Source organism: Callithrix jacchus, chromosome 1 (assembly GCF_049354715.1).
Source record: "Callithrix jacchus isolate 240 chromosome 1, calJac240_pri, whole genome shotgun sequence".
In the NCBI taxonomy this organism is placed as follows: domain Eukaryota; kingdom Metazoa; phylum Chordata; class Mammalia; order Primates; family Cebidae; genus Callithrix; species Callithrix jacchus.
The window spans coordinates 75,658,227-75,669,862 of record NC_133502.1 but is presented as its reverse complement, the minus strand read 5'-3'; the positions used below and the strand labels follow the sequence as shown (position 1 = coordinate 75,669,862).

At 42.9% G+C, this 11,636-nt stretch overlaps 2 pseudogenes; one reads left to right on the top strand and one right to left on the bottom strand.

Annotated features, from left to right (window-relative positions):
- Window positions 1–734: 734 nt before the first annotated feature.
- On the bottom strand, window positions 735–2,565 carry LOC100391040 (NACHT, LRR and PYD domains-containing protein 5 pseudogene; annotated as a pseudogene).
- On the top strand, window positions 2,552–3,249 carry LOC100412894 (ubiquitin-conjugating enzyme E2 S pseudogene; annotated as a pseudogene).
- Window positions 3,250–11,636: the final 8,387 nt, after the last annotated feature.

The window sequence follows — 11,636 nt, the reverse complement described above, 5'->3', positions numbered from 1 at the left end:
GTGCCTGGATCTGGGCAGAGGGCTGAGGCCCACCCAGCTGGGGCTGTGGGACTCTGGATCTCCACTCACGGTGGCCCCTGGCTTTAGCACAGCCCCTACTCCTGCAAGCCAGGGCTGGGGGACATTGAGCTCTGCACATCCCAGCCTGACTGAGGAGTGGAGTCAGGGGCCAGAGACTGCTGCTCTCCCTGGTATTTCAGATGGTCTTTTCAGCCTCAAACAGAACTGTGTTTCCTTCCACCCTGCTTCTTGAGCGAGGGACCCACACTGGCTGCCTTGGTTTCCTCAGCTGCCGCTCTCCTATCCTGCAGAAACTGCTCCTGCCTTGACCTCTCCACCAGTTTCCTCTCTCTGTGCATGCTGCCAGCTGCCCATGCAGAGTCCTCAGCCCTGCCCCCTGGGTCCTGGCTTTCTCATGGATCACCATTTCCTCTCCCTCCTCCAGTTTCTTTTTATTTTCCCAAATGCTCTGTGTTTATTTCATTCCCTCTGTGTGCTCTCAGGTAGGACACACATTTCGCAGATGAGGCCCTATGATTTGAAGGTCACCGGCCTTCAAATCCAGTAACCAAGGTATACAGAACACAGAAGAATCACTAGCACCGAGGGCTTTGTGAGAATCAGAAATCATTCTCCATCTATGAGAAGAAACTCCCAGGCATGACTTGCTCTGAGACAACAGCTTCTAAAGTTCCTCCATCAGATGGGTGTGAGTGGGGCAGGTTTCTGTATCTTCAGTTTTTCCACCAGTACCGGTCATCTTCATCAAATGAATACCAACTACTGTCAATTACCATCCAGGGCTTGAGCAGTTGCATTTCCTCCAGCAGCTTCCTGATTTGCACAGGGTACTACCATTTCCACAGCCCAATTATTTGTAGGTTAGACGTGGGACACGCAAAGGCTGAACACAACTTCCTCATTCCTGTAGGACTGAAGTTATTCTTTACCAGGTTTAGGCTGGCCAGGTGCCGGTTGCAGGAAAGGGCCAAGGAGAGTTCCTCACAGCAACCAGAAGTCAATCCACATGGCTTCAAACCAAGTCTCCTTAGAACACTTCTCCTTTGCTTTAGCCCCTCACACAGCACAGTGACCCCGATGTCACCCACGGCATTGTCTGTGAGATCCAGGTTCAGGTATCTGCTCCTTGCGATCACATAGGACAGACTCTCACGGCACACGGCAGTGAGACCTCAGCTGACCAGCTCCAGGTCCTGGAGATGACAAGATGGTTCTCTCATGACCTCGCACAGAAGCTTCACACTGCTATCTTCCAAGGGGTTCATGCTGAGGCTCAGGTGCATCAGCTGTGCATTGCCTAGAAGCGTAAGTGCGAGAAAGCCACAGCCAGCTGTGTCCAGGTTGCAGTGATTCAGCATCAGCCTATGCAGACCACAGTGCGGAAGCCTCAAGGATCGACAGAGCAGACTCACACCTTCATTCCCCAGGTTGTTGTTGGAAAGGCACAGGTGTGTCAAGCTGTGGTTGGTGACCAGGGCTGCAGCCAGACTCTGGCAGCCGATGGCTGTGATGCCGCAGTCCTGCAGTGTCAGCTTCTGGAGGGTGCGCTGGGAGACCTTCAAGACCTCACCAAGAGCCTTCACTCACTCGTCTGTCACCTCATTTCCTGCCAGGCTCAGGGAGCTCAGGCTGGGGGAGGTGGTAAGGATCTGCGAGATCTTCAGGTAACAGGTGTGGGTTAGTCCACAGCGATCCAGCTCCAAAGACTCCAACATACATTTGGGTTGTTTTAAGGCTTTGCACACCATCCTGACACCCTCTTCCTTCAGGTGGGTGCTTCCCAAGATGAGGGATCTTAGGTTATGGTTGGTGATGAGGGTTCTCCAGAGGTGCTGCCGACCACGGGTCATCTGTGCGTTTCTCAACCTCAGGTTCTGTATCTTGCAGACGGGAGGCCTCAGCTTGGCACGAGGTCTTCATGGCCCGTTCGGTCAGGATGCTGCTGCCCAGGTCCAGCTGCTGCAGGTGAGGGTGGGTGCCAAGCATGGAGCAGAAATTCTTCCACTGCTCATCAACGAGGGTCTTACCCCGCGTCCATTGAGGAACCACAGGCCATGCCTCAGCCGACTAATCCCTTGGGAAGATCCCCTTGACATCCACCAGAACTTTCCGCAAATTTGGACAGTGCTGGAGTTAGAAGGAAGATGCCATCAAGTCCATGTTCTGGCAGATCGGAAGCCACACTTCCTGGGAGCTGTTTAATGCCGAGTGAACAAACTCTTTGTCTTGAGTCTCGAAAAGGCAGTGGAAGGCATCCAGGGTGTCAGCTGGGGCGGTGGCGTTGGTCTGCTGAAACCCAGTGCAGAAGCTTCTGCTTCACCCCCAGGGGAACAGGGCTAATCCCTTTAAAAAAAAAAGGGGGGCTCAGTGCAGCCGGGTACCGGGGTTGTGGGTTGCTGGACGCTGTGAGCAGCAGGTGTCAGAGGCAGCGGCGAGCCGGGGTCTCGCCAGGGCCGTAGCGGCAGCAGTTGGGCCTCCTGGCCCGCAGGCCGAAGAACGCAGGAAGGGGGCCGGGGGGACCCGCCCCTGTCCGGCCCCAGCCATGAACTCCAACGTGGAGAACCTGCCCCCGCACATCATCTGCCTGGTGTACAAGGAGGTGACGACACTGACCACAGACCCACCCGATGGCATCAAGGTCTTTCCCAACGAGGAGGACCTCACTGACCTCCAGGTCACCATCGAGGGCCCTGAGGGGACCCCATATGCTGGAGGTCTGTTCCGCATGAAACTCCTGCTGGGGAAGGACTTCCCTGCCTCCCCACCCAAGGGCTACTTCCTAACCAAGATCTTCCACCCGAACGTGGGTGCCAATGGCGAGATCTGCGTCAACGTGCTCTAGAGGGACTGGACAGCTGAGCTGGGCATCCGGCAGTGCTGCTGACCATCAGGTGCCTGTGATCCACCCTAACCCCGAGCCTGCACTCAACGAGGAGGCTGGCCGCCTTCTCCTCGAGAACTATGAGGAGTATGTGGCTCGGCCCGTCTGCTTACAGAGATCCACGGGGATGCTGGTGGGCCCAGTGGCAGGGCCGAAGCTGGTCGTGCCCTGGCCAGTGGCAGTGCAGCCTCCTCCACCGATCCTGGGGCCCCAGGGGCCCGGGGTGGGGGGAGGCTGAGGGTCCCAGGGCCAAGAAGCATGCTGGCGAGTGAGACAAGAAGCTGGCGGCCAAGAAAAAGACGGACAAGAAGCGGGCACTGCAGCGTCTGTAATGGGCTCTCCTCCTCCTTCCACCACAACCCCAACCTCTCCTGTCCCCTCCCTCCAACTCTGTCTCTAAGTTATTTAAATTATGGCTGGGGTCTGGAAGGGTACAGGCACGGGGACCTGGATTTGTTTTTCTAAATAAAGTTGAAAAAGCAAAAAAAAAAAAAAAAAAAAAAAAGAAGAAGAAATGAATGGAGCCCTCCGCCGGTTCTCAGGACTCTCCAGCTCCTCGTTTTCATCCTTCCTCTCTGAACACCTCTCTGTTTTTCTCCCCAGTCAGGTACTCATAACTCAAATTCTATCCTTGGCTTTCATTTCTAAGCCATGTGCAAAACCTGCAGGCATAAAGAAAATAACACTTTTTTTTTTCTGTCAGAGATTTTAACCTCCTATCTGGCACTAATTAACAAAGAGTTTCCCAGAAATATGCAACCTTGTACGCTCTCAGCAGCGTAGCTTCTAATTCCAAAGTTAGTTGTGTCAGTATACATTTATTTCTAGATATAGATCTTTATCTAGATACAGACATGCACATAAAATTTCCCTTAGTACTAGTCATTGGAAAGATCATGTCTTAGGATTCCATCATTGTAGATACATCTACATTTCTCCAGGTGACTCATTTTCACAAAGGAGCAGGTGCCTGTGCACAGGGGTTTGACAAGTTGGTAAAGTGAGAAGGCACAGGGCATGGCAAGCTCTCGAAGCCCGAGAAGCTGCTGTGATGGGGACCGTGGGTAAAGGGAGACGGATCTGCAAGTGGAGACAAGGCTGAGGTCATCTTATGCCCCTGATGGCACTATAAGGAATTTAGATGTTAGTTTCAGTGACAAGAACCATTTGAAGATTTTTAAACAAGGAAACAGCTTGAAAGAACTCATGTTAAAATGTAGATTTGATCTTTTTTTTCCCGGGGTTGCCAAGGTAGAGTTCAGTCAATCTCGGCTCACTGCAACCCCCACCTCCCGGGTTCAAGCGATTCTCCTGCCTCAGCCTCCGGAGTAGCTGGGACTACAGGTGCACGCCACCACAGCCTGCTAATTTTTGTATTTTTAGTAGAGACGAGGTTTCACCATGTTAGCCAGGATGGTCTCGATCTCTTGACCTTGTGATCCTCCTTCTTTGGCCTCCCAAAGTGTTGGGATTACAGGAGTGGGCCACTGCACTCGGCCTAGATTTGATCATTTTAAGGGCACAGAGAACTCTCAAAACTCATTCGGGCAAAAGGATATTTAAAGGAGACCTGAGAAAGGCCAAGCACCCCAGCAAAAAGCGACAGGTCGGGACAGAGCCAGAAAAGCAAGGTTGTTTAGGCCTGGGAAGACGGGACCAGCCAGTGGGGAGCAGTTGCCAGACAGTGGGGGCTGGTGGAGGTGTCGTGGATGAAAGAAGTAGAGGTAATCCAGTATAAAATGAAAGAAGATGTATTGAGGCTTATTTAAATAGAGCTTGTTTAATCTGTATAAATACTAGTGATGACATTTTGCTTAAAATATTAATGTTTTTAGATTTTGCATGTTTCCATACAGCTGCTGCCCACATGACCCTTTTTTGTTCCCTTCCCCTCCCCTCCTGCAGTCTTCTCTCCCCTCCCCTCCTGCAGTCTCCTCTCCCCTCCCCTCCTGCAGTCTCCTCTCCCCTCCCCTCCTGCAGTCTCCTCTCCTCTCCCCTCCCCTCCTCCAGTCTCCTCTCCCCTCCACTCCTCTCCCCTCCCCTCCACTCCTCTACCCCCCCTCCACTCCTCTCCCCTTTTCTCCACTCCTCTCTCCTCTTACCTTTGGTTATGATTTTCAATATTTTATCTTTTAAAGAAAGCCTTTGATTTCTGATTGCAATTTCTCTTAAATCCACTAGGTGGAAGTAAAGTATGCGACTTTATTTCTCCCATGCCATTGCAATGTGTTTCAGATGTAAATGGGTTTACATTAAAAATGTGAGTTACCTTACTATAAAAGTGAAAGATATTTATTATATATCCTTTTGGAATTATCAAAAGTCAGAAAAATATACTAAAATTAAACTGTATTGCCTATACCATATTCATAGCTAACCATTCTTTCTATGTAATTTATTTTAAATTTATATATTTTGTAGTTAATTGACATCATACTTAAAAAATCTTTTAGTTTCCTAATTTATTTTACCTACCACTGTATCCTAGATATTTTTCTATATTATTCTCAATAATTTGAAACTGTAATATAAAATTATAATTGATGTATATTGTGTATGCCTCTATATCTCCATAGATATAGCCAAGGTTTAATAAATAAGCCATTTATAGTCATACATGTATGTGTTTGCCCACATCTCTGGCCCTTTGAAATATTTATTTGAGGGTCAAAAGGAATGGACATTTTTGGATCCTTGATCTGTTGCATTGTCTGCGAAATGCACGAAGCAGGTACCTGCTTGTCACACCTGTATCTGAGAGGCCCCTCCATTTCCTCACCCCTGCCCCACCCACCCCCCCACTCCCATCCCCCGCCTCGCCGAATCTAGATCAGTGTCTTTTTGTTAAGGAATCTTAGTCTTCTGACTTTACTTCAAACGGTGTAATGATAAAATAGCTTGGCCAGATTCTTGCATGGACGCTGATGTGCTCAACCAAACTAATTTTTCTTAGTTACGAATTCGCCAAATGTAATCAGAACAATTTTTAAAAGTAAGAAGAAAGGCATTGGCCAGCAGATGGCGCCCTAGCATAAAAACAGAGGTAGATGAAGAAATGTTGATTTTTCTTGCCGTGATTTCTCCCTAAGCAATGATTGAATTTGATGTAAGTATGCTGTAAGGAAGTTGCTAAGAATGAAAACAGCCAATGCTCAGAGTTAAGAAAATGCAGTGGTTTAGCAGGAATCCATCCATGGGAGTACAGAAAGTTGAAAATGTTCAAAATTTGACAGTTGGCTGTGCTACGTTTGCCAGCTTACTTAGGAGTTTCAGCGCTTTCCTAGTGAGGACCCGAGAGCAGTGATGAGTCGAGGTCTTTATCCGTAGTTCGGCCTCCTCAACCTCATATTTTCTGTTTTTTTTTTTTTTTTTTTTTTTTTTTTGTGAGGCATTGTTCCTCCTACCATGACCCCAGGGCTTACATATATGCGAAGTGGAAAATCTAAGATCTGTGCTTGCAATATGTCTGCTCTGTAGTACAGGTATAATTACAATTTCCTTTCTTTTTTTTTTTTTTGAGACGGAGTTTCCCTCCGTTACCCAGGCTGGAGTGCAATGGCGCGATCTCAGTTCACCACAACCTCCACCTCCTGGGTTCAGGCAATTCTCCTGCCTCAGCCTCCCGAGTAGCTGGGATTATAGGCACACACCACCATGCCCAGCTAATTTTTTGTATTTTTAGTAGAGACTGGGTTTCACCATGTTGACCAGGATGGTCTCGATCTCTTGACCTCGTGATCCACCTGCCTCGGCCTCCCAAAATGCTGGGATTACAGGCGTGAGCCACCAAGCCTGGCCCCTGAAGTGTACAATTTAAAAAATTTTGACAGAAGTACACACCTATGAATCAATCACCATAATCCTGACTGCTAACATAACTACATCACCGAAGCTTTCCTTTTACCTCTTGGTAATCCCTTCTTTCTCTTACTTTTATGGCCAAGCAACAGTTGACTGGTTTTCATTTTGAATTAATTTTGCTCTTCTCAAATTTTACATAAATGAAATCATACAGCATATACTTTCACGTCTGGCCTCTTCCACTTCTGAGTTTCATTTACGGTTGTATGTACTAGTAATGCAAGCCTTTGTGTCATTGTGTGATAGAGCACATTTTGTTTATCCTTTCACTTTTTGATGAACATTTAGATACCTTCTGTTTTTTTTTCCTCTCAGGGGAAATACTTTAGAGTGGGATCACATTCAACTCTTTTAAAAATGAATCTTATTGTGTATATTTAAGATATACATTATGTGGGGCACATATAGTCAGTTAAAAGGGCACTGCAGTGAAGCAAAGTAGTATGTGCATCATCTCACACAGTTAACACGTGTGTGTGTGTGTGTGTGTGTGTGTGGCAAGAACAATTAAAATCTACTCATTTAGCATGAATTCCATGCATAGTACGATTTGGTTACCTACAATTCTTATGTTCTACCTTATCCCTACATTTATTCATCCTACGTATCCGCTGCTTTGTACCCTCTGATCTGCATGTCCCCACTACCACTCCCCCCAAGTCCATGGCTCCCTGCCACAACCATTGCCCTGTAACCAGTGTTCTGTTCTGTCTCTGTATACTTCCATTTTTTTTATATAGAAAGAAAAACATTGCATCTCACTTATATGTAGAATTTTTTTTAATGTGAAACATTTAACCTTTTAATAAATCCACAGAAACTTACTGATAGTGGTTGTGCTAGTTCACATTTCTACCAACAGGAGAGTCTGAGCTTCTTTACCTCTGTTCCAATATGTGGTGTGGTCAGTGCTTTTACTTTGAGTATTAGGTGCATAGGACCCTCCCATTGTGGTTTTAATTTGATTTTTCCTCTGACTAATGATATTTCATTTGCTTGGTTGCAAAACATTCATCTTTTTTGGTGAAGTATCTGTTTAAGTCTTCTGCCCATTAAAAGCAAATTGTGTTTTTTAGTATTGGGTTTGAGAGTTCTTTATTGTAGTGGGAAATCAGAGACTGGGAAAGACAGATGGGGTTGCAGGAGGATCTTATTTAATGGAATCACTTCCTAAGTCTGAGCAAAGGACTAAGAAATTGGGGTACCTTTTATGCACCTAGAATGATGCAGCGGGAAACAGGTTTACAGAAGCCAGATCAAAGAACAGTTAATCATCTTATAACATGTCATGTGATGTACTTTAATGTGAAAAGTAACATTTTGAGAAACATCTGCTCTGTGACCTTGAAGCTGGTCAGCAAGAAAGTAATTTTTAGGTGCCTGGAAACTTTGCTAAGAATGTGGGGAGGACAGATAAGAGTTCAATGGTTTGCAGGAAGGCAGTTATTCTGCCTTAAACAGAACTAGGGAGGTATTATATTAAATAACACACAGCACTGCAAAATTTTCTTTATTATATAGCAACTACAAATGACAAGGTTTTGTTTTGCTATTACTATTATTTAATTTCCTTTGTCATTATATTTACTGAATAAACTTCTTTATCATATATATGTTTTCAAAATGTATTCTCTTAGTCTATGGCTTGTCATTTCATGCTCTTGACAGTATCTATAAGAGTATCCTTTGAAGAACAGGCAGTTTTAATAGTGATTAAAAACTAATTTATCAAGCTGTTCTTTTATGGATGCTGGTTTTGGTACCATATTTAAGAAATCTTTATCTAAGCCAGGGTCACAAAAGTTTTCTCCTTTTTTTTTTTCTAAAATTTTCTATACTTTTACATTTACAGTTTTGGTCTGTTAATGATTTTGAGTTCATTTTTTGTGGAGCAAAGTATGGGCCAATTTTTCTTTCTTGTGTATGGATATAAAATTATTTCAACATGATTTTCTATCACACTGTCTTGGTTACTGCAGTTTTATAATAATTCTTTGAATTCTATATTGTGATTCCTCTTTTTTATTTTTTATTATTTTTTAAATTTTTGAGACAGTTTCTCTCTGTCACCCAGGTTGGAGTGCAGTGGCATGATCTTGGCTCACCGCAACCTCTGCCTCCTGGGTTCAAGCAGTTCTCCTTCCTCAGCCTCCTTAGTAGCTAGGACTACAGCTGTGAGCCACCACACCTGGCTAATTTTTGTATTTTTAGTAAAGACGGGGTTTCATCTTGTTAGCCAGAATGGTCTTGATCTCCTGACCTTGCGATCTCCCACTGTGCTAGGATTACATCCCCTATCTTTATTCTTTTTTCAGGTTGTTTAGGATGGTCTAGGTTCTTTGTATTTCTAGATAATTGATTTTTGTATCTTGTATCCTGAACCTTGTTAAATCACTTATTACTTTTGTAGAATTATGTATTTCATTATCTTTTTTTAAAACATAGACAATGTTTCTGTGAATAATGATAGTTTTATGTTTTCCTGTCAAATATAAATGCATTTTCTTTATTTTTCTTATCTTACTATACTGGCTGAAACCTCAAGTGTAATATTGAAGAGAAGTTGTGAATGAGGACATACCTGTCTTGGCATGATTTTGAAATAAAACCAAGATAAATTTGAGTGTGTGTGTGTTTTGTTTGCTTGTTTTTATAAATAATCATATAAATTGACTTCCTGGTCTTAAAGCTTGAAACTTTTATTTGGGTTTCTTACGTGAGAAATGACCTTCAGGCATCTCAAAAAAGGTGTCAAAGAACTGAAACTTAACAGAATCCTATATCCAGACAATGAGATGCTGGACGTCTCATTCATCATGATTGCTTCCTGGCCCCTCCTTAGTTCCTGTTTTCTTACACATTGTTACTTTTTTTTCCTTGCTGTATAAGCCCCTGTTTTGTTTTTGTATTTGTTTTTTTTTTCAGGGAGATGGATTTGAGACTGATCTCTCATCTCCTCCTCTGCATCACCCAATTAAAGCCTTCTTCCGGGCCGGGCGCGGTGGCTCACGCCTGTAATCCCAGCACTTTGGGAGGCCAAGGCGGGTGGATCACGAGGTCAAGAGATCCGGACCATCCTGGTCAACATGGTGAAACCCCGTCTCTACTAAAAACACAAAAAATTAGCTGGGCATGGTGGCGCATGCCTGTTAATCCCAGCTACTCGGGAAGCTGAGGCAGGAGAATTGCCAGAACCCAGGAGGTGGAGGTTGCGGTGAGCCGAGATCACGCCATTGCATTCCAGCCTGGGTAACAACAATGAAAACTCCGTCTCAATTAAAAAAAAAAAAAAAAAAAAAAAAAAAAAAAAGGCCTTCTTCCTCGTCATTACTTATTGTCTCAGTGACTGGCTTTCTGCATTGTGAGCAGCAGAACTTTGATGAAACCCCTGATGTTTCAGTAACAACTTGAGGGATGAAACATTTAATCTTTCATGATTAAGTATGTTTTAGTGATGAATTTTTTTATTTGGTATTTACCGCATTAAGGAAATTCTCTTCTAATCTCAGGTGCAAATAGTCTCAATAGGAATGAATGCTGGATTTAATTAATGATGTTTCTAAGTCATTTTTCTGCATATCTTGTGATAATCAAATAGTTGATATTTTTTAGTTTGTTAATATGGTGAATTACATTCATTGATTTAAACATTTTAAACTAAGCTTGCCTTCCTGGGGTAAACTTCACTTGGTCATAATGTATGATGCTTTTATATAGTTTTGGAATCAATTTGCTAAGATTTTATTTGAAGTTTTTGAATTTATGTGCATAAGAAATGTTGATCTGTAGTTTTTTTTTTTGTCTAGTTTTGGTATCACAGTGGTATTGGCCTCATATAATGAGTTAGAAGATTTTGTAAATAATTTTTCTTATTTTTTCCATAAAAAATTGGTAGAATTTACCAGCATAGCCATCTGGGGCTGAAGCTTTTCTTTTGGAAAAAGTTTCAATTACAAAATAAACCTTTGAAATTGAAATAGATATAGGACTCTCCAAATTATTTTTTAAAATGGGCTTGGAAGTTTGTATCTTTCAAAGAATCTATCCATTTAATCTAAGATGTCTAACTTATTTGTGTACATTTGTTCATCACGTCTTTGTCATGTTTAGTATCTGCAGAAATGGATAGTAAAGTTACCACTTTATATTTGATATTGGCAGATATTTTTTGCCATTTCCCTTTATTTCTGGTTCATCTGGCCATAGTTTTATTCTATTTGTCTTCCCTAGGAACTATGTTTTGGTTTCATTGATCCTGTTTATTGCTTTTCTGTATTCTATTTATTGATTTCCTTTTTTGATCTTTATTCCATTTTCTCTACTGTGAGTTTCCTTTTGGCTTTTCTACTTAAGGTGGAATCATAAGTCAATGATTTGAAACTTATATTTTCTTCTAATACAGGTATTTACTCTTCTAAAGTTTCTCCTATGTACTGCTTTGTTGGCATTCTGCAGATTTTGATATGTTGTGATTTTATTTTCATTTAGTTCAAAATACATTTTAATTTCTCCTTTGATTGTTTTTCACCCAAGTTATTGAGAAGTGTGGTAATTTATTCTGAAATATTTGGTGATTTTTCGTAAGTCTTTTTTTGCTACAAATTTCTAATTTCTTCTATAGTAAGAAAACATATTTGTATAGCTTAAATATTTTCAAACTGAGATTTGTTTTATGGCACAGAATGTGGTCTATCCTGGTATATGTTTTGTTGTTATATACTTCTAGAATGATATGTACTCTGCTGTTGTTAGTTGGAATGTTCTATATACTTCAGCTAGGTCAAGGTATGGTAGTGTAGCTTAAATTTTTTTTTAATCTTTACTGATTTATCTCTATCTTTGTTCCATCAATTATGGAAAGAGGGAAATAGAA